The sequence below is a fragment of the Diabrotica undecimpunctata genome, chromosome 2, assembly GCF_040954645.1.
Source record: "Diabrotica undecimpunctata isolate CICGRU chromosome 2, icDiaUnde3, whole genome shotgun sequence".
Lineage (NCBI taxonomy): Eukaryota > Metazoa > Arthropoda > Insecta > Coleoptera > Chrysomelidae > Diabrotica > Diabrotica undecimpunctata.
The window spans coordinates 97,041,698-97,061,297 of NC_092804.1; the positions used below are offsets into that span (position 1 = coordinate 97,041,698).

Consider the following 19,600-nt stretch of genomic DNA (forward strand, 5'->3'; position numbering starts at 1 on the left):
TTCGTTATAAATGAACACACCTGTCAAGACGAGGTTAGCGTTGCGGAACTCATGAGAGAGATTCCATTAAAGTAGATAAATCTCCTGGACCAGATCTTGTGCCACCAGAGGCGATAAAACTATTAACTACATTACAACCAGAACCAGTAAGAGAAATCCTTAATCAGCTGCTGACAAGACAAGAATTCCTCGATCAGCTCAAGCTCGCGAGACTTACACTTATATCTAAACCCGTTAAAGATCCGGACGAAGCCAGCGCATATCGGCCGATTTATCTACTTGACTGTTTAGGGAAACTATACAAGAATCTTGTCAAAAATCACCTTGAAGACGAGTTAAGGGAAAAAGATATCATCTCAACTAGACAATATGGATTCAGAAAAGCAAAATCAGCTGTAGATGCGGTTAAAAATATCACAGATACTGTCAGGAGTACAAGGAAAAGATGGAATGTTTTAGTAATGTTTGATGTAAAGAATGCCTTTAACTCTGTCAACTGGGAGCACATCATAAGCAAATTAGAATCTACCAAAGTGTCGGGATATTTAATAAACATCATAAAGAGATACTTAAGTAATATATATCTCTCAGTGGCTAGAAACACAAAAATCAGATTAACAGCTGGCGTACCGCAAGGCTCCGTATTAGTCCCGACGTTATGGAATGTAATATATAATGGGGTACTAGACATCGATTACGGTGGAAATAGCATGGCAATAGCCTATGCCGACGACCTAGCTATATTAGTAACAAGTCACATGTATCTAGAAATCGTAGACACTGTAAACGACTGCTTTCGTGAAGTAAATAGGTGGATGACGAATAACGACCTGGAACTTGCAGGCAACAAGACCGAAGCGGTCACTCTGAAAGCCCCGAGAGCCGGGCCAGATTTGATATTGGAACTAGGTAGTAATGAGCTAAAATCAACGAACTGTGCTAAATATCTAGGCATTGATTTAGACAGAGGACCACGCTTCACGAAACATCTTTCGAGAGTGTTTAAGAAGGCTTACGAACAGACAGCAGCCATCCAGAGAATAATACCCAATATAGGTGGGCCTAGCAGCAACAAGAGAAGATTGTATCTACACGTTGTACAATCGACTCTCCTATATGGAACCCCCGTCTGGATAGATGTACTGAGATATCAAAAGTACTAAGACATGATCAATAGAGCACAGAGCCAACCCCTTCTCAAAGTTACGAGTGCGTATCGAACCACTTCTACCGTGGCCCCACAGATAATCGCTGGTACGTTCCCCATTCACCTCTTAGCCAAAGAACGGCATATGTTATATGATAACTGGAACGGTCACTTACCCCAGGTAAGCGCGGCCGTACGAGAGCAACTACTAGCAGAATAGCAGAGGGACTGGGAGGCACAGACTACAAAAGCTCAATGGACCAAAACTCTAATCCCTGATGTAGTGGCTTGGTACAACTGTAAGTTTAAACGAGTGAATTATTATTTGACACAATTTCTGACCGGACATGGATCGTTTAGGTCTTACACATACGCTATCAAGAAAACCAACTATGACATATGCTCTACATGCGGCGAAATGGACGACGCTGGGCATTGCATCTTCTGGTGTAATGTTTTCGCCCCCGAACAAAAAAAGGCTTCGTAACAGGATAGGGTTGACAACGCCCAACAACATTCTACAGGTAGCTATGATCAACAAGGAGAACTTCGAAATTATAATAGACCACATAACGGAGATCATGAAAAGAAAGACCATAATTGAAAGGCCTGAACAAGCCAGATGAGAGAGGTTTTGTTCTCGGACTACACAAGGGGATACCTATAAATAAATTTATCTTTACCTCACTTTTTCTGCTTTGAATATACCTATAGCAGGTACACCTATTACCTACAAACAACCTTTTCTCCTAATTCTCTTTGACTTAATATAGACAGAGCAGCTACACCGGATATATACGTCATACATATTAGAATAATAATTAAATAGACAACAATAGTAAAAAAGAGAACTAAAGAACTCCTTTAGTGCGAAAACTACAGTGGAAAACTAATCTGTTCTAATCTTGTTCCGGTAGAAACAAGCTTCCATATCGACAGGTAACCAGAGACACTAAAGGTGCAGACTTTTCTTTTTGTTTCATCTTCCTCTTCTTCTTAATTATATAATAACATCAGTTTTTCGAACCCTTTTCCCCCTTTTCCGAAAAGGAATCAGACCCTCCCCTAGGTTTGTGCCGTTATTAGGTATACATCGTAGGACAAGCCCTAAGACCTTCTGCAAGAACATCCTTCCAGACTGCGCGGGATGTCGCCATGTTTCGTTCTCTAACAGGATATTCAGCGTCGAAGAGTGGGTGGTTTTAGTTGGTAGGCAACCTGACAGGGGCGCACGATGGGGGCCCGGTTTCCGTGTGAACTCTATGCCGTTCTCGTGTGGTCCTGCCTTTCTGGTTGAATCCAACAGTACTAGGGACACCTTCCCTAGTCGGTTTCGAACCTTTCCACCTTATTCCAAAAAAAGATGGTAGAACTAAAAGCATATATTGCCTATGAGCAGTGTCGACGAACAGTCGAACGCACCTGGGGCCTTTCACCCAGGGTAATCGCCTGGGTCTACACTGCTGTCATTAGGCCAATGCTAACTTACGGAGCTATTGCTTGGGTACCAAAAGTGCTCCAGGCAACAGCGATTAACAAACTAAACCATATTCAGCGGATGGTTTCCATAAATATAGCAGGTGCCATGAAAACAACACCAACTGCTGCAATGGAGTTGATCATTGGTATCACGCCTCTAGATATATATGTCAAAGAGGTGGCGCTAGTGACAACGATGCGACTGCGCTCAGCTGGTGCAAACCTTGATATAGGAATGGGACAATTGAGAACCAGTTTCTGATGGGAGAGCTGGATGCGCTACCACTGCTACAGGTAGGCTGCGACTCAATTGAACCGACAGTTGTCTTTAACAAACCCTACAAAATCGAAACAAGACAGTATAGGAAGACAAATGTGGCAAATGCCTATTGCATATACACCGATGGCTTCAAAATAAAAAAAAGGCTTAGAATGCAGGATATCCTCCAGATCACTGAACCTAAGAATAAAGTAGGGTATGGGCAAAAATGCCAGCGTTGTTCAGACAGAACTGACTGGTATCTCCATAACCGCAAAAAACTAACTCAAAAAGGTATAGCAGGGAAAACTATAATGGTCTGCATACATAGCAGACAAGCGCTACTAACCTTGAATAGACCACGTGTCACATCAGGGTTAGTAATGGAGTATCACAAGTCACTAACTCAAGCTTTACACAATAGAAATAAAGGCAACCGCATTGCTAACCAATTATCTAAGAGGGCAGTAGGCCTAAGACTCTTAGGACCTGGGGATCTTTTTGGCTGTTCAACTACAACAATCGCGGAAATTGTCAAATGTCACTCCCATACGCAAACCGTAAAAAGATGGGAAGAAGGAAAGGATATAAACTTGCCAGGGTAACACTAAGTAACCCTGAAGAGTCAACATCAAAGAAGTACTTGGGAATGACCAGGAAAAACCTACGTTTGACAGTTGGTTTTTTAACTGGTCATTGTCAACTAAGCAAACACCTTCACACACTGGGGCTAGCAGACACACCTCGATGTAGGAAGTGTGAACGAGAAGACGAAACTGTAGAGCATGTCCTATGTGAATGCCCGGAGTTATCGTTAATATGAGAGTACGCGTTCGGCGAGTCCTGGCCCAGACCTGAACACATAACAGAGAGATGTCTTCTGGTGACTTGTCTACCTTCCTAGAAATGGCAGGATGGACAATGAGCTAAGGGTGACAGCTCCCTAAGAGAATGCACGATGGGTCAATTGTGGCCTAAGTGCTGTGAAACTTAACTCGCCCTCCCTACTCTACAGATACAGATACAGAATCATTATAAATATTTGGCGGGTATTCTGTAAATCGTCGATTTTTTTATTTTAATTTTATTAAACGATTGTTTTTGTCGATTATTTCGCTAATCAGACAGTGTCTTTCCCGATATTTTAATTTATTATTTTGATATTTATCTTTTGATTAAATATTTTTGGTCCCTAGTCTCGCACCGAGAACCATCCTGAAATAGAACCTTACAAATTATCTGAAATATTTTTTATCGTACCTGAATTTGAAGGTGATCAGATATTTTTACACACATTTTTAAATGCTTGTGAATATGCCTACATCTACACGTGATCAAAAACAACTATTAGTAATTCACATAAAAAACAAATTACGCGAAAGAGCAGCGCAACTTAAAAGTTCCATAAATTCATTATCGTATGTAGAAATCAAGAGGTTTTTTACTTCCCATTTTGGGGACACTAGAGACCTATCTGCTTTGATACAAGATTTACAAAGAGTAAAACAGCTTCCGCATGAATTGGCTCTTACATTCCTTAATCGTGTCCACGTCCTTAATGCAAAAATGCATGCTAATATACAGAAATCTAACCTCTCTGTTGTAGAGAAACAGGTCCAAATTGTATTAATCGATTCAATCCCGCTCAATACCTTATTGACAGGCCTTGATCCAAGGATTGCTCATATTATTCGTGCTAGTGATCCAAAAGACCTTCTTGAAGTTAAGGTCCACATCAGATGAGAGTTACAATTATCCTATTTCGAAATACAGAAAATCAACAATCAACCCATTAGAAAACGAGTCTTTCAACTACCTAGATGCACGTTTTGTGGACGTATGGGCCACTCCAACAATGAATGTCGTTCTCGGCAAAAGTCCCAAAATAACTCGCAGAATGTCAACAACTCCCATAATTTTAGCAATTCTCGAAATTTCAATAGCCATTAAAATTTCAATAACGCTCAAAACAACGGCTTTCAGAGACCAACTTTCAGTTCAAATAATAATTACCAAAACAGTAGACCCTATGAGCAACAGATAGCTCAATTCACACCAAATCAAAATAACTCACAAGTACACCCGTCTGCAATCCATAAGAATCCTAATTTTTCGAACGATAGGCACAGAGCTCATTTAGTTAACTATGAACCTGACTATGTTAATGACTACACCCCAGCTCCAAATAAAAGCTACAAGTACAAAGATTTCTCTGATAATAATTATTCACCTTCTGACTATTACCATTCATTCGATCAATAAACCGATTTAATTGATAGCCAAGACTATCAGGATTTTCTCACAGTCCCGAACCAGAACCACCCACCGGATAATGCCAGTTCAATGAACGAATCTTTGTCTCAAATACAGAATCAGATTCAAACTCTGAATTTGGATGACATGAACCCAACTTTCCAGAACAGAATTTTCTCTGAGCCCTCGTCTTGCTGTGAACTTTAAAAGCATGTATTAAATAAAAGACGCATTAAACACGTTTAAATTACTTATTGATACCAGTGCTAGTATCTCTATCTTTAAAGACAATACCGCGAAACTTTTCAAACCACGTTTTCCCGAAAAAATTACCATACAGGGTATTACAGACCAAAAGATTTTTGTCACTGAATCAACTTTGGTCACTTTTCAAGTGGGAAACACCCATAAATTGTTCATCCATAATTTAAATATTGATTTCAATGGAATCTTAGGCCTCGATTTTTTAGAACATTACGAATGTACAATAGACATCAAAAACGAACAACTAATCACAAACTTTAAAACGTTACCTCTTTACAAAGTAGAAACTAATTCGCGTAACAATGCACCCCCTAATCAACTTAAAATAGGTTCCAGATCCGAGCAAATATTCAAGTTAACATGTCATCTGTCGAATACAGATGCAATTGTGTACAAAAAAGAAAAAGATAAAGTCTATATCCCCAACGCGTTAGTAGTACACGTAAATGAAAAAGGAGAATGGGTAAAAAGAATTAAAATAAGACACTCACAATCAATTTAATTTTACCAATAAAACGACCGGTTTCGCATACTACGGTTTGCTATGCATCATCAGGTCTAACGGTACCAGGTAAATTAAATAATGCCAGGTACAAGAATTATTAATTAGTGATTTGAAAAACACAGTTTAAACTATCCTGGATTGCTCGTGATGGGTCATCATCGGTTTTATTGTAACTGTTCGACAATTAGCGGGGAAGTTCTTGAGGGGAGAGATATTAACAAATGAAATGGGTAGTAGATATTGTGTAGTTGTTTGTTAAAAGAAAGTGATGTTTTATATTATTTAAATTATTTAAAAGTTATTTATATTTATTCCATAGGTATAAAATGATGTTGGTTTCTGTTTTGGCAAAAAATTGTGATGTCAAATATATTAAAATTAAAACATTAAGGACAATCAAAGACATTTAGGGACAAACAGAACACAATCAAAAGACAAAACAGACATTGATTTAAAAAAGGGAGGCACTTAGTGGTACTACTTCACTTATTAGGTGAGGAACTGGAAAAAGATTAGTTTTTTGTTGTCGACTAGATTTTCGTTTAATTTACCTTGTAGCGTTAGACCTGAAGATGCATAGCAACCTGTACTATGCGAAACCGGTCGTTTTGGTGGTAAAATTAAATTTATTGTAAGTAAGTCTTATTTTATTTCTTTTTATCTATTTGAAATGGACTCACACAAGCAACACATTCATGATTTGAATAAGGAGAATTTCTGACATCCGTTAGAATGTCAGATTGCACAACAAAATATTAGACGACGTTTTCGATGAAAACAATATAGATCTTAACTTGTCAAAGATTAACATATTGGGTAGTAACACTGTCAAAAATCGGAAATATTTTATCATTCCCCTTCCTTTTGATCCCGAAACGGTAGTACAACACCTATTCTATATCGTTTATGTCACACAAAATGAATTTAACCTATCGGAAATCTATTATGTCGAAAATCAACTCGAATTACTAATTCTAGAAATATTTTCATTTATCTTTGCCGATTAAGAAATAAAACTGAGAATCTGTCAAGATGTCATTAAAACTATAGGAAGAATAAAAGAAAAGTATAATTGGCAAGGCATCACAAAGGATATATAAAATTTTATAAAAAGCTGCGAAATCTGTCAAAAAGTAAAGATCTGTAGAAAAAACTTAAGTAACCCGTTAGTCATCACCAAAACACCTAAAACACCGTTCGAAAGAATTAACATAGATCTTTTCGAATACCCTACCAGAAATACCAGAAATACGCCCTAACTAACAGAGACGAGCTCACTAAGTTCACACAGGCGTATCCCCTTGAAGACAAAACAGCTAAATCAATCGTCAATAATCTTATTGTATTTTTCCATCACTATGGCACACCATTACGCATACACTGTGACTATGGACGTGAATTCGACAATGCTTTGATAAAAGATCTTTGTGAATTGTACGACGTAAAACTAACCTTCTCAAGTGTGGGTCATCCACAATCTAACGGTTTTATCGAAAGATTTCACGCAACCCTAAGCGAAATGACAAGAGCTAATCAAGCTGAAAATCCCAATGAACATCCGTTCAATGTTTTGCCTCATTCAGTTATTTGCTATAATAACACAAAAAACAAAACCCACGGATTTACACCATACGAACTCATTTTTGGACAAACTTCTTTTAGATCACCAGAAAAACTTTACAATGAAAAAAACCTTATATCGAAGTACGTTAGCGATTTAAGTAATCGTATGCAATATTTCTATAAAGTGGCACGAGCCAAGGCGGAATGACAAAAAGAAAAGGCTGAAGAAAGATTTGATCAACGCGCATCATCAAACCCTCCAGAATATAAAATAGGCGATAAGGTTTACGTCAAAGAATCGCAAATTAAAGACAAATCCCAAAATAAGTTTAATATCCCTTTTGAAATCCAAGAAATCCACGTAAATTCTGCTACTTTAATAAATACCCAAACCGATAGAACAATGAAAGTGAATTTTGATAGATTAAAACCCTATCATGAGTAATTTTCTTTCAGATGCCTCGGACTGATTCCAGTCATCCACTCCCAGTATACGTTAACCCCAATCAACAACACTGTTGAAATCTTTTTTCATGAAGAAACCAATCTCAAAATTTCAAACGACAAATGGACTCTCCTTTTATATAAAGCCATGCAACCAATCAGATACATTATCGACAAAAACGACAAATCTTAGAAAATTTATTGGATACCATTGAAGAAGATGCACAAATGCTGGTATTCAAATCCGAAGTCCAAACTCACATAAGTCTTCTCAAACAAATCTCTAGTTCTGTTAATCTCAAATATACAGAAATAATGACTGATACGAAGCAATACACATTCCGAGAGAAACGTGGGCTTATTAACGGCCTAGGTTCGATATGGAAATCAATTACCGGAAACTTAGACTCGTCAGATGGCGAATATTTCAATGAACGTATAAATAAAATAACCTGCCATGATTATCAAATGATGTTGGTTACTGTTTTGGCAGAAAATTGTGATGTCAAATATATTAAAATTAAAAGATTAAGGACAATCAAAGACACTTGGGGACAAACAGAACACAATCAAAAGACAAAACAGACATCAATTTAAAAAAGTGGGGCACTTAGTGGTACCACTTCACTTATTAGGTGAGGAACTGGAAAAAGATTAGTTTTTTGTTGTCGACTAGATTTTCGTTTCATTTACCTGGTACCGTTAGACCTGAAGATGCATAGCAACCTGTACTATGCGAAACCGGTCGTTTTGGTGGTAAAATTAAATTTATTGTAGGTAAGTCTTATTTTATTTCTTTTTATCTATTTGAAATGGACTCACACAAGCAACACATTCATGATTTGAATAAGGAGAATTTCTGACATCCGTTAGAATGTCAGATTGCAAACAAAATATTAGACGACGTCTTTGATGAAAACAATATAGATCTTAACTTGTCAAAGATTAACATATTGGGTAGTAACACTGTCAAAAATCGGAAATATTTTATCATTCCCCTTCCTTTTGATCCCGAAACGAAGTCCAAACTCACATAAGTCTTCTCAAACAAATCTCTAGTTCTGTTAATCTCAAATATACAGAAATAATGACTGATACGAAGCAATACACATTCCGAGAGAAACGTGGGCTTATTAACGGCCTAGGTTCGATATGGAAATCAATTACCGGAAACACTCGTCAGATGGCGAATATTTCAATGAACGTATAAATAAACTAACCTGCCATGATTATCAAATCGAAAACCTATTGAAAATTCTAATATCGCTTACCACTTCAATTCAAAGAACTTCAACGACACAATCCGGAAATTACGAATAGATGAGGAAACATTCAACACTAATATTAAAGACATTCGAGAGTCAATAAGTGATATCTCTGACCAATTAAAATTCTATCAATCTCAAATAAATATGCTAAACTTCTGTGAATGACTAATGGAAAATGATTCATTTATCGAAGACTTGTTAAATGATATAGTAAATGCCATAGCCTTTCTTCTTCTTCTGCCACTGCCTATCCTCTATGGATGTTAGCTACCACAATGGCCCATCGTATTTTGTTAGCAGCTGTTCGAAATAGGTCTGTGGTGGGCATACCTGTCCACTGTCTTAAATTCTTAAGGCAGGATATTCGGCGGCGTCCTGGTCCTCTATTTCCTTCTATTTTCCCTTCTAATATAAATAGTAGGATTCTGTATTTATTTTCATTTCTCACTATATGTCCGAAGTATGCTAACTTTCTTTCTTTAATGGATTTCAAAACTTCAGGTTCTTTTTGTAGTAAACGTTGCATTACTGCCTCGTTAGTTATATGATGTACATATGATATTCTGAGCATGCGACGATAGCACTACATCTCGAAAGACTGCAACCGTCTGCAAGATGCATCAGTGAGTGTTCATGCCTCTGCTCCATACATAAGAACAGAAAACACATAACAGTTAAGGATTTTGAGTCGGAGATGTATGTTCAAGGTTAAATTGCAGAGAACTTTCTTCATCTGTTGGAAGGCACTCTTTGCTTTTTCAATCCTACATTTAATCTCGTATGAGTGATTACAGCTGTCTGTGATGTTGCATCCTAGGTATGTTATTTTTTCTGTTCTATCCAATACCTCATTGTCTGCCATAAACTTTGCATCTGTATCTTGATTTTTGCTTATGATCATAATTTTCGTCTTATTATTAATTTTCATTCCACATTTTTTACCGATGTTAACTACTTGATATATCAGTCTTTGTAATCCTTCAGCACTATCCGTAACAAGGACAGTGTCGTCTGCATATCTTAGATTATTTATTACTTCCCCGTTAACAATCACGCCATCAGCCGTTTCTCCCAAAGCTTCTCGAAATAGATGTTCACCATAGCCTTTGCTCGATTAAAAATAATACATAGCTTAATCATAACTCCGTTTGATTAAATTGAATCTCTTAGGCATATATCACAATCATTATAAAAAAACAATCTTCCATTATCAATTTATACTTCGAATCTAGCTCAATATCTCGATATTATCCAATTACAAGCCTATCAACTGGACACAAGAATTGTGTTTATCTTAAATATTCCTTTAACTGATGCAGAACAATATACTTTATATCGTCTGTATCCAATACCAATACTGGATAATCGAACAGGTCTTCATTCAATATTAACAACAACACATAATACATTGCGCGAAACGATGATTAATTTTATTTCTTACAATAAATAGTCTTGAGTCATGCAAAACCTTGCGAGCCCGAACGAAGATCCAAGAACCAAGAAGAGAGGGGTAATTAAACTCGTTACGCTAAAAGAAGTGTAATCTGAGACAAACCAGAATATGAATCTAAACAAAATCCCTAACTAATTATCGCTCCATTTAGACTTAAATACGGTCCTGTAAAATAACAGAAGTAGTCATCATACCAAATTTGGAAAAACTACAGAACGATGTATTATCATAAATACACATAATTCTTCCTCATCAGCAGGAGCCATTTTGAGTCCACTGTTGAATATAGGTTTCCCGTATATAATTCCAGAGCTTCCGGTCTTAAGTATCTTGAATCCAATTGTGCTGGATGCGCTTTATGTCATCCGACCGTCTTCTTGAATGACGTCCTCGATTACGATAGAGCCGTCTCTCTTATTTCTGAGAGATATATTTAACAATAACCTCTCCATTGCTCTTTGTGCCACTTGTATTTTATTTATTAATTTTCTGGTTAGGATCAGTATTTCCGCTCCATACGTTAAAACCGGAAGCATACACTAATCAGAGATCTTCCTTTTCAAGCGCATGGACATATCTGATATAAAGACTTCCCTTGGTTCTCCATGTTAGTTCTATTCTCCTGTTTAACTCTTTTATTTGGTTAATTTTTTCTAATTTAATCTCGTGACCCAGTTACTTATAGGTATATACTTGTTCAATTTGCGTGCCATATATTAAAATGTTTTTGGTCAATACAAGAATGGTCATGTATTGTGTTTTAGAAAAGTTAATTTTAAGGCCAATTCATGCACAAAAACTCTGACGGTCATGAAGAAGTTAACATACATGATCTCTCAAGTTGTTCGGAAATTTCCATTCATTTTGACTCCAATATATTCTTAATTATTGTTTATCATAGCACTAGAACAAAGCGGTGAATAGTTTAGGAGAGATGGTGTCTTATTACCTAATACTCGTCTCCAGGGGAAATGTGTTTATGTTGCGCTATTATATAAATTCCGAAAAAAAGTTGTATACCTATGATCAATACTACACTCTGTAAGCGCTCTTAACATGGAGTTATGCTGAACTGAGTCAAATGCTTGCTCAAAGTCTACAAATATTATTATTAATGGCTTGTTGTATTCCATAACTATCTTTATCAAGGACTGTATTACGTGTAGGTGGTCATTTGTTCCAAACCTACTCGTTTACCTAACCTACTTGTTTATGAAACTAATTAGTTTCATAAAGAGCTTATATAAATGAGACACAAAGCTGATATTTATGTAGTTTCCCATTTATATTTCATCTCACTTTTTATGCAATATTATCATAATGGCACTAAGTATACCTAAGTACTGTAACGATATTATTTTGCCTACCTTAGGGTAATATTATGGGGATAGAAAATTGGGGACAGAAACTATGGGGGCGAAGATAGGGCAAGCAAAATAAACACTACTATGCAAACGGCACTCAGGGGGTTGCTGGAGAGCTGGGGTCGTGGGTAAGTAAAAGACAACGGGGTCGGATTGGGGCAGCTACAAAAAAAATGAAATAAAGGGGTAACTTACGTAAATCTCCTGGACAAAATGAAACAAGATATGGCAGACAAGGTTACCTCTAGCTATTTTAATTCGGACGCCGCTTCGAAGAAAACTTCCTGCTGGAAAGAGAAAATTTCTTCTTTCCTAAAACCAAGAATACATACAAGGGTTAGGAGACTTTTCTAAATAAAAACAAAAAAATGGATCAGAGAAACAAATCAAACGTTTATTTTTGTCTCAAACAAACAGTTATCAAAAATACAGATTGCACAAAAATTATTAAAAGTTGCAAAATACAAAATTACAAAAAAAACTTACATGTGTTGCCTGTTTACAAAGGAGATTGCTACAAAATTCTTCGAAATGGTTCCTAGGTTATCTTATTAATATGGCCAAATTAAAAATTAAGATTAAGGATATCCTTATAAATGAAAATATATAAGATTTAACTTTTTCTATAAAACATCTTTTCTATAAAGCTAGCTGTCAGATGTCACATTTAATTTTGATGACAAAGAACAAATATTATTATTAATTAAAAGTTACCTTATAATTCACATTTTTTTACACTTAACTTTGAAACTTGCTAGACATCTATGGGAAAGCTACTTGAACAAATTCTCAACGGGAAAGAAGGAAGACGATTTCTATAGCATCTAACGAGGTTGGGACAAACAGACGACAAACGAAGCTGGTGGCACACCCTATGTACTGATTTAAAATTTTACCATGTTCTGGTATACTACACAAATCCTCTCTAACTATTCAAGTGGTTACTCTTTTATAAATCTGTCATATTACAGAGAGTAGATTTCCACTTTTTACCGGTCTTGAAACTTAACCCATTACACAAAATTACCGGCTATGTTCAACTCGAGCTGCCCTATACAACCTGCCTGCTTCGTTGCTCTTCTCAACCTAACTTGAATTCCCCTCTTGACCTAAATCTAACACTGGTGTGGGCGACCCTTCTTACGTCCATAACATAAATTTCTTGTTTTTAAAACAGGCCTCAACTGTTACAAAGCGACCCTCAAACAAACTACTTCCAAATATAAAGAAATAACACGTATTATATTGATTTTTGTTTCAACCGGAATAATTTAACCTTACAATGTAACAGAGACAAAAACATCTATATTTTGAAACAACTGAATACAAAACTTAAAACAGAATTTAAATTATTATATAGATATTAAATATTAACAAATTTAAAACGCTACAGTACAAGTTAGGTACAAATATACGTAACTATACATAAGTACAGACATTGTAGGACTAAGTGAAACACGATGGAATAGCAGTGGATCAACCCGAGTAGGAGACCAACAACTAATAATATATTCTGGCAACACAAACATACATGATAAACACGAAAAGGGAGTGACAATACTACTAGCCCAAAAGAGAAGAAAGGCTCTAATAGTGTGGGAATCAGTATCGGAAAGGATTACCTGGTTGAGACTGAAGGCAAGATACTATAACATTATAATAGTAAATGTATATGCTCCTACTACTAATAACGACAAAGATGAGAAGGAAGAATTTTATGAACAACTACAAACAATGTATAATAAGATTAGCAATCAACATAGAAGAAATATAAAAATTATAATCGGAGAATTTAATGCAAAAATAAGCAATGATAATACAGGACATGTACAAGTGATACAAAATGAGGAAATATGGAAAAGGAACTACAATGGAAATTGACTTATCGAGTTTTGCGAACAAAATGAACTTATAATATTTGGAAGCATCTTTAAACATAAGCGGATACATAAGAAAATATGAAAATCACCAGATGGGAGGTACAAGAACCAAATAGATCACATAACAATTAAACCTAAATGGAGGAGCTGGTTGCAAGATCTTAAAAGCTTAAGAGGTGCTGATATATAAACAGACCATATGCTAGTCAAAGCAAAACTAAAAATGAAATTAACCAGAGATAAAAATAAAAACAAAACCAAATGACGGAACAAATACAACGTCGATGCTCTATAAGAAGAATATATAAGGAATACATTCGCTGAGAAAATGAAAATTAGCCAAACTGTATCACAAAAAACTGGAGAGCTAGTCGAAAAAACATGAAAGCATTTTAAAGAAGTAATCATAATTACAGCGAATAAAAAAATCGGATTAAAAAGAATAGAAAATAAAAATGACATGAAGTTTGGCCAATGAATCAAAGAACAGAGAAACTGTTACTAGCAACAGAAATGGACTTCTGGAGAAGAGCAGCAGGCAAACCAAGAAGAGATCGGATACCAAATGAGAGAATACGAGAAATGATGGGAGTCAAGCATACAATAGTTGATGACATAAAAACAAAACAGTTAATATGGTACGGCCATGTACAGAGAATGCCAGATGACAGGATTCCGAAACAGATTTTGACGTGGACCCCACAAGGAAAAAGAAAAAGAGGAAGGCCGAGAAGAAGCTGGAGAGAGGGAATTGAAAAAAAAACTAGAGGAAAGAGAAATTATTCCAGGCCTATGGTTAAATAGAGAAGAATGGCGGTTTAGTAAATGGTATTGGAACAATCTGGAAATCTATTACTGGAAATTTAGACGCCTCTGACGGCGAATACTTTAATAAATGTATAAATGAGATAAATTCCGATGAAACTCAAATTGAAAATCTCTTAAAATATCAAATATCTGTTACCACTTCAGTTATAAGAACTTTCAACACTACAATTCAAAAATTGCAAATAGACGAAGAAACTTTTAACAAAGACTTAAAAACTATCGAGACTTATTACACTAGATTATTTAAATGATATAGTAGATGCTATTACATTCTCTCGCCTGCAAATTCTACATCGTTCTATTATTTCGCCCATAGATTTAATGGACGCATTAAAAGAAATCTCACAGTCATTACAAAATAACGTATTGTCTCTACCCACTTATATGTCAAATCTTAGCTCAGTATATTGACATAATAAAACTACAAGCTTATCAGCTTGATTCAAAAATTGTTTTCGTCCTCGAAATTCCGTTAGTTGATCCCGAAATATTCACCTTGTATCAACTATATACAATACCAATAGTAGATAATAATCAAACTGGTTTTCATCATATACTTTCAACTGTCCATAAATACATAGCGCGGGATAATGATTCAATTTTATATGTCTTACCCATGGTTTTATATGTCTTACCCATGGACACCGAAAAATGCAAACAAATCAGTCAAAACCAAAGAATGTGTACATACATTCTTCCGTATCCCATAGACACCGATGCTATATGTGAAGCTCAGCTTTTGAAACCTCTCAGCAACTTACCAGAAACTTGCCAGATGTCCATGCTCTTGCCACAAGGCTACAATGTACAAGAAATTGACCGAAATTTATGGTTACTAACCATTTCCAATCCATTACCCATAACAATCAAATGTGCAAAAAAGGCGTCACTACACAAAAAATCAAAACAAATTCAATCTTAAGATTAATTCCCGAAAGTATTGCATTCATCGGCAGTACCAGAATTCATGCTAGAGACATTGAGAAATATACAAATATCACGTATAGAAGTCACCCAGTTAACGTACCCTACAGATGCTGTGATTTTGAGACAAAGGGTCACCTATCAAAATCAAAACCACTAAAACTCAGTAAGATCAACGTAGATGACTTAAATATTGCACAACAAAAATTGGACCAATATTCAGAAGTACTGGACCATATTATGAGCCAATCATTCATTAAGAAACATCTACCCTTATTCACTATATCAACCTTATCCCTGATTATTATCCTAGTTATCCTATAGCTTCTCTGCAAAAACCGAACCAAAATATTCCCAAAAATTGCAATCTCCTTGTCCCAGGATCAGCCTCCAACTTCACTACGACGCAGAAATTCCATTAGACAGAAATTTCAAAGCTTAACCTCCTTCAGAAGAAGACCCAATGTCCAACAAGAAAGCGAAGAAGAAGCAGTAACACCAATTACTCTGTAAAAGTCAAAGTAATGGCATTGACTTTTCACTAATAAGGGGAGCTGTTATATGAGAAAATATTAACCTGGAACTAGCTTAAGTTCGCCGACTTTCGATTTCATCATCCCATTCCCATAGAAACCGCTGAGCACGCAGTAGAAGAACTTTGTACCAACCGTTGGCCAATATTCATGGGAACAGCGATTCAGCACTTCATACCAAACCTATAAATTACCATTTTTCAGATGCCGGAACCACTCTTAGCTGAACTTCGACCAGTCCAGTTATTGTAGTCATTTTAAATTAAGTTAATTTTGTACTATTTAATGTGTAACAAATAAAGTACTTTTTTAAAAACTCAAATACGTGATTAGTAATCTAACATACATATACATATATATATATATATATATATATATATATATATATATATATATATATATATATATATATATATATATATATATATATATATATATATATATATATATCTACGGCATAAAGTGGACTCCGCCCATGTTAAAATTCAGGTTCAATCGAGCTCCGTGGTCAAGTGGGTACCGATATACGGAGCTCACTTGACCATTCCATAATATTGGTTCTGTCGATTCATCAACATGTAGAGTTTAATAATTTATAAAAATTTTTTGGAGCCCGTAAATACCCCTGTATCATAAATGTATATCGTTTAGTTCACGTGTATATATTATAGGGGTCGTTGAGATCTTCTTCAATGTATAATTGAACCATAGGTTTATCGGTTTAAGTAAGCTCTGAGAGTTTGGCAACTGTGCGATTATACCGTATATTTTCAACATATATCCCGAGCGGTTCATATGGGCTCCTTATTTTTATCTACTGTTCGTAGACAGTGTAATCTAATACGCATTACACTGAGTAACAGAGGATATCTTATTGCCTGATATAACTACGTACTAAGAGGTAACTGGTTCTTTAAAAACAGGTATATAGATACAAAAGGATTTGGGCTTATTATTTAATGGAATGTTCGCTTGCATAGGAAATTTTATTTTTTCTGCATTTTTAAAAATGTTGTTTTTTTATTTAATATAATTTTATTAGTTAAATGCCGAACTCGATGTTTTTTTTAATTACAGAAATTTCGTAATATATTTTGTTTACGTGAGTATGTCTTTGTACGTTTTATGTAAGCATCCGATTAATAAAAACTACTTTTATTTCATCCAATCTTCTGCGATATCTTGTATAAAGCTTTTTTATTATTTTATTTCTGGTCTTATTTGTGTACTATATATGATATCTCGATAAAAGGTTATCTCAAAATAAATATGGTTAAGAGCTACAATAGATATTTTTGTGTTAAAATGGGTAGTAGTGTGCACAAAAAGAAAGAATTTGTCTAACAAGGTATATTCGGCAGCAGATGCATATAGTCCTCAATTTACCTTATAGTTTTAAACAATGATCTGTGACTGACCCCGTGCGATACAAATTATTTTCAAGGAATTTATAGGAAGTCTACGTTCAACAATTTCATGACATTATTGGATGTTCAGTTTTGTGAAAGCGTCTATGTTAGGGAGATTAAAGGAGCACACACGAGTTTTTCAGGGATTTGGCTGAAAATTGATTCATAGTTTATTTTTATTGTGTAATAATAGGTGTATCGTCTATATAATAGAAGTTCTAGTATCTACCGGTATGGATCGTTCGTTTGTGTAAATGTTATACAGTGTAGGTGCCTTTATGCTACCCCAAGCAAGACCGTTCTTCATCTGCTATTCTTATCATTGAGTGATACAAAAAATATTCTATTGTGTAGGCATACGCAGACAATATAAGTGAGTTTGTTATCTAAGGGGATATCATATAGTTTTTGGAGAAATATTCTGTAATTTAAGGTGTCGTAAGCGGCATTTAGATTGAAAAATACCACCCCTGATACCCGATATTTTTCGTACCCGTCTTTGATTTAGTATTTGTGATGTACGTGATCTTCCCTGTCTACAGCCACTTTTGTCTTTTAATTTAAGGTTTTCTTCTAATATCGGTGATATCATATTAACGATATTGTGCAAAAGTATTTTGAATAGCTGACAAAATAAAGATATTAGCCGATAGTTTTTGTGGTCGTTGGAGTGTCTGCCAGGCTTAAGCAAAGTAACAACTTTGGCTTGTCTCTATACTTTGGGTATCTCCTAATTTGAATACAGTTGTTCATCATCTAGATAAGTCATTGTAGTGTTTTTGGTCCAGATTTCGTAATAAGCTTTGTGCTCAGATCCTCAAGGTCGGTAGTTGTGTTATTTTTCATTAAATATGTAGATGGTGGATCCAAGCTCCACATCGTTAAAAGGTTCTCTCAGTTGACTGGTTTTGTCCTTTCTTACTTTCCGATAGAAATAGTATGTCTATATCTATAATGTGGTTTTCAGCGATCAGCTGTATACCAAATACCCTAGGTTAGTCCCTATATGTGTTTCCTGTACTAGAAATTAGTCAGATTCGTGTTAACTCATATGTCTGATAAATTTAAGTAAAGTAAAGTTTCTTGATTTTTAGATATACCCTTAACAGTTATAGACATAATGTTATTAGAATAGTTGGTCCTAAAAAGGACCAATTTGACAAAATCATATTAAAGGGGTGACTGAAGAATTAGCCGATTAATTAATTAATCATTACCCGGGGTATGACCGATTGCGGTGGTCTTATTAGTACTCCAATCTTCCTAAAGGCTCGTTCTTTAAACCCCATAAGTAATGCGTAATCTTTTTATTAAAAATTTAAATTTTACATGCCGTGTATTACTTTTTGACGATATGTCGAATCAGATTTGTATAGTAATAATTTTAGGTTCTAAAGAGCCTCTTTGTGGAAAATAAATAAGTTTGTAATATCGGTCGCAACACTCGCAACTCATATATAGATAATAAAAAAATATACAATTAAAATAAGTGTAAATAATTTTAACTACATACATCGGCGCCACTGTTCAGGTGATGGGTTTATCACAGATATCAAAGGTTACATTTTAATTCAATGTTCTATTTATGTATCTTCAATATTAAAAAAGTAGGAAAAGACATGTTTATGCTTTTATTTTTTTAAATCTATTCTGTTTTCTTTCTAGAGTTCCATCTTTTTTGAACGACCTGTGTTCTTTTTTCAATTGGGCACTTGTCCAAAGCTATGACAAATACTCTGTCCTCTGCTATTCTACATTAATATGACATTCATTATTTTCTCTAAACACTCTGTCCTCTGCTGTTCTACATTAATATGACTGATTTATTTTATCTTTCTTGCAGCTATTTTAATGTTTATCCTGTATATCTTCTTCTTCTTCTTCTTTTTCTTTTTATATAGACATAACTCTGTCTGTTTTTCATTGTGCTTCCAGTAAGTTGCCTTTCCATCGTTTTCGTGGTCTTCCTACTTATCGTCTTCCTATGGGTTAACCGTCTCTTGCCGTCTTTATTGTTTTATTTGTTG

General features: G+C 35.3%; 1 protein-coding gene across 4 annotated transcripts in view; it reads right to left on the minus strand.

The window, feature by feature from the left end:
• The window catches only part of LOC140434744 (juvenile hormone esterase-like), a 538,160-nt gene that overhangs the window by 259,967 nt on the left and 258,593 nt on the right, over positions 1-19,600 (minus strand). Inside the window, exon 1 of one of the 4 annotated variants that reach the window (XM_072523238.1) lies at positions 12,242-12,311. The exons of 2 other annotated variants lie outside the window; for them this stretch is intronic. The gene's annotated coding sequence lies outside the window, so the exon portion shown is untranslated. Of the gene's footprint in view, positions 1-12,194; positions 12,217-12,241; positions 12,312-19,600 lie in introns of those variants that run through there. One more of the 4 variants, XM_072523240.1, reaches the window with a different exon arrangement.